This window comes from Pteropus alecto, unplaced genomic scaffold (assembly GCF_000325575.1).
Source record: "Pteropus alecto unplaced genomic scaffold, ASM32557v1 scaffold35, whole genome shotgun sequence".
NCBI classification, from domain to species: Eukaryota; Metazoa; Chordata; class Mammalia; order Chiroptera; family Pteropodidae; genus Pteropus; species Pteropus alecto.
In genome coordinates, this window is record NW_006437828.1 from 9,910,366 (window position 1) to 9,914,255 (window position 3,890).

Genomic DNA, 3,890 nt, shown 5'->3' on the forward strand with positions numbered 1-3,890 from the left:
TGGCCTTTTTTTGGTGATAGGGTCATTGCAGATGCAATCAAGTTCAGATGTGGTCATGCTGGGTCAGGGTGGGCCCTGATCCAATGACCGGTGTCCTTATAATTAGGACACAGAGATGCATGCAGAGGGCAGAACGCCATGTGAAGGCAGATGCAGAAGCTGGAGTTACGCAGTCATGAGCCAAGGACGCCGAGGAGAGCTGCCACTGCCAGCAGCCGGGAGAAAGGCAGGGAAGGGTCCCCCCAGCACCCGTGGAAAGGACAGGGCCCTGTGGACATCCTGACTCTGGACTTTATAGTCCTCAGAACTGTGAAGGAATAAATTCCTGTTCTTCTAAAGCTGTCCAGTTTGTGGTGACTCGTTACGGCAGCCCCAGGAAACGGATATTCCGCCTGACAGCCAACCAGGACCTGAGGTCGGCCAGCAGCCACACGAGTGAGCCTGAAAGACGATCTTCCGAGGCCAACAGCCAGGTTGACGGAGCTTGGGAGCGAGTCCTCCCCGTCCCCACCAGATGAGCCTCGAGGTGACTGTGGGGGCTCCAAGTGCACCTTGATTGCATCCTTGCCAGAGGTACCTGCCCGGCCCCTCTGGACTTCCGGCCCAGGAGCCAGGAGGTAATAAATGTTTGTCACTCGAAGCTGCTAAGCTTAGTTATACAGCAACAGATAACTAACAAATATGTAGATATATATTCTTACTTTGGGAGGATGGAAGAATAAACTGGAAACTATTGGAAATGGTTCATGGCCAGCGGTGAGTGGGGACAGTACAGGGGACAGGAGGCGAGTGCGACTCTTTTGCGTACAACGTTTGTAAGATTTTATTTTGCACCGTGTGACTGCTTTACGCATGCAAAAAGTGTAATTGAATAAAAAGGATGAAAAAAGCGAACTCTAAAATTGATGCAAATAAAAATACTAAATTAATAACAATTATATTGAAAAGCCGATTCATTTAAGTAGCTTTGAACCCAGCGCTCTAACTGCACACTGTTTAGAAGGTTGTACCTGTGGGGTTCAGAACGAGTCACCCCAAGATGCCCTGCTGTGGTGTGTGGATTGTTTTGAGCAAAAGGCAACGAAGACCCTGGTGACTCGAGAGAAATTTCTGCCCTCCCCGCACTTAACTACCTAAATGGACTGGACTTAGGGACCTTGCCCTAGTAAGAGATTATCAGAGATGACCTTTATGACCTATGCAAAGGGTGAGGCAAACTTCCAGTTACCATCTGCGCTTCTTTGTCCTGCAACGACCTTTTACCTGCTTTGAAGTCCAAGGCACATTACCGCAGCCAGAGCTCAGAATGCCAGATGGACCTCACGTCATTTTCCCTGACTTGGAACCTCTCCCACGTGTGGGGGGCTCTGACCCTCCCGCGGGTGGGGTCTCTGGCACTCTCACGGATGTGTGGTTCTCATACACGTGTATGCAGTTGAATTTGGCCATTTTCTCTTGCTGATCTGTCTCATGTCTATGAAACCAGCCCAAAGAACCCCAAGGGTAGAAGAAAGTTTCTTCCTCCCCCACATATCATAAAGACAAGAAGAACCGCAAAGATATCTCGAACTCAGAAGGTTTGTTGCTGGTGGAAGTCCTGAGGTGTAAGTCTCGACTGCTTTGTGTGTGCTGTAGGATAAATCTGTTGATGCTGACATGAAATGGGGTTTTCACCGAGGAAGAAGGAAAATGCAAATGCAGAAAGCGGATGCTTAGGATAAACCCTATGTTGCTGGATTTCCCATTGGAGGCATCAGTATGAACTTATGATTTACATACAGTGGGCGAAGCGTGTACTGCTGACTGTTTTATATCTATATCAATGTGAGTATATATATGCTTCGTCCATTGAAAGGGCCTGTAAGAAATGCTACCCCAGTAGTAATGAGCACAGCAAGTACTCAGATCTAATTTTCTAAGGCTGTTTCCTACGAAAAGGAACTAGGGTTTCTCGAAAGTACAGTGAGAGCTAGTAGGTCTTGGGTCATAAAGCAAAGAAGTACTCAAAGATTGAAAGGATATATGTAAAGACAAAGAAACCAGGCAGAAGGCTTCCACTGGCCAAATACAGGCAAGTTAAGCATCCAAAATAATAATGGTATTTGATTATAATAACTGAATTAAATAGAATCTAGGAGTCCACACCCTTATTCAGGAAGGAGGAGAGGGGAACGGAGTCGTGAAGGGGACGAGGATGAGGAGAAAAGGAAAAGAGAGAAAAGGAGGCCAAGGGGGAGGGCGCTCTCCTTTGGACAGGAATGACCGCTAACACACATAGAAGGGATGGCAGAACTAGAGAATTCCTTTCTAACTGATGCGGTACGTGTTCGTCAGTGTGTGCTCCTCCGGCCGGGTGAAAATACTAGTTTCAGCCCTATCGCTGCAGATGTTACCTGTTGCAGAGGGAGAGAGGTAGGTGTCTCTGTGGGAGATCGCCGGACCACACCTTGACCATGGCATCATGGGTACTGGGACAAAACCGTGCCTCCCGGTGGAAGTATACGACGTCACCTTCTACTTCTCTTACTAAAAAGTTTAACCTGAGTCTAATCATGAGGAAACAATTCGATAGATCCAGACTGACACAGTCCACAAAAATGATTGGCCTGGGCTTTTCAAATATGCCAAAGTTATGCAAGATTTTATTTTTAAGTGAAAGTCCTGGTAGCAGAGTAGTAACTAAAGGAGTTTCTGTAAAGAAGCATGAAATCCAATGTGACAAATGACTCTCGGGGAGATCCTGAATTAAAAAAAAGGTGTGTGTGTTTACGACATTTTGCGACAAGAGAGGAAATTTAAATATAGATGGTATACTGGATGATACAACTGAAATGGTATTAAATTTCTTGCATGTGATAGTGGTGTTAAATTTCTTGCATGTGATAATGGTGAGGTACTTAGGGGAGAAACAGTGTTGTTTGCAATTTTCTGGTGGTTCAGAGGAAAAAGCCTATATCATGAGAGAGAAGGCAAATGTGAAATGTTGACGTTTAAGGAAGGACATACTATTCACAGTACTATTCTTTCAACTCTTGGGTTGGTTTGTAAATTTTCAAACTAAAAAGCTTAAAAAAATAAAAAAGGAACAAGGAAGTGCAAAATTGGTGCAGCCACTACGAAAAACAGCGTGGAGTTTCCTCGAAAAATTAACAATAGAACCACCATAGGATCCAGCAATCCCGATTTATCTGGAGAAACCCAAAACACTGATTCGAGAAGATACATGCACCTTTATGTTCACTGCGGCATTATTTATGTAGCCAAGATATGGAAGCGACCTAAGTATCTATTGATGGACAGCTGGATAAAGAAGATTTGGTACATATACACAATGGAATATTACTCAGCCATGAAAACGAATGAACTCTTGCTACACGTGACAACATGGGTGGACCTAGAGGGTATTATGCTAGTGAAATAAGTCAGACAAAGACAAATGCCATATGATCTCACTTATGTGTAGAAGCGAAAGAACAAAGTAAATGATCAAGCTAAAACAGGAACAGATTCATAGATAAAGAGAACATGCGCTTTATCTTGGTTGCCAGATGGGAGGGGAAATTGGGGGGAATGGGTAATAACAGGAAGAGATTAAAAAGAACAAGTTGGTAGTTACAAAAAAGTCACGGGGAAGTGAAGCGCGGCAGAAGGAATGTAGTCAAAACTATAATAACCATGTGTCGTGCCAGGTGGGTACTAGACTTATCAGGGGTGTCACGTCATAAGTTATAAAAATGTCTAACCACTATGCTATACACTGGAAACATAACATTGAATATCAACTGTAATCGAAAAGTAAAAATAAATTTTAAAAACAGTGCAAGTTCTGACAGTGGAGGTTCAGTGGACAAAGAGAATCAGCACCCTGCGAAGATTCCTTTTTGGTGGCT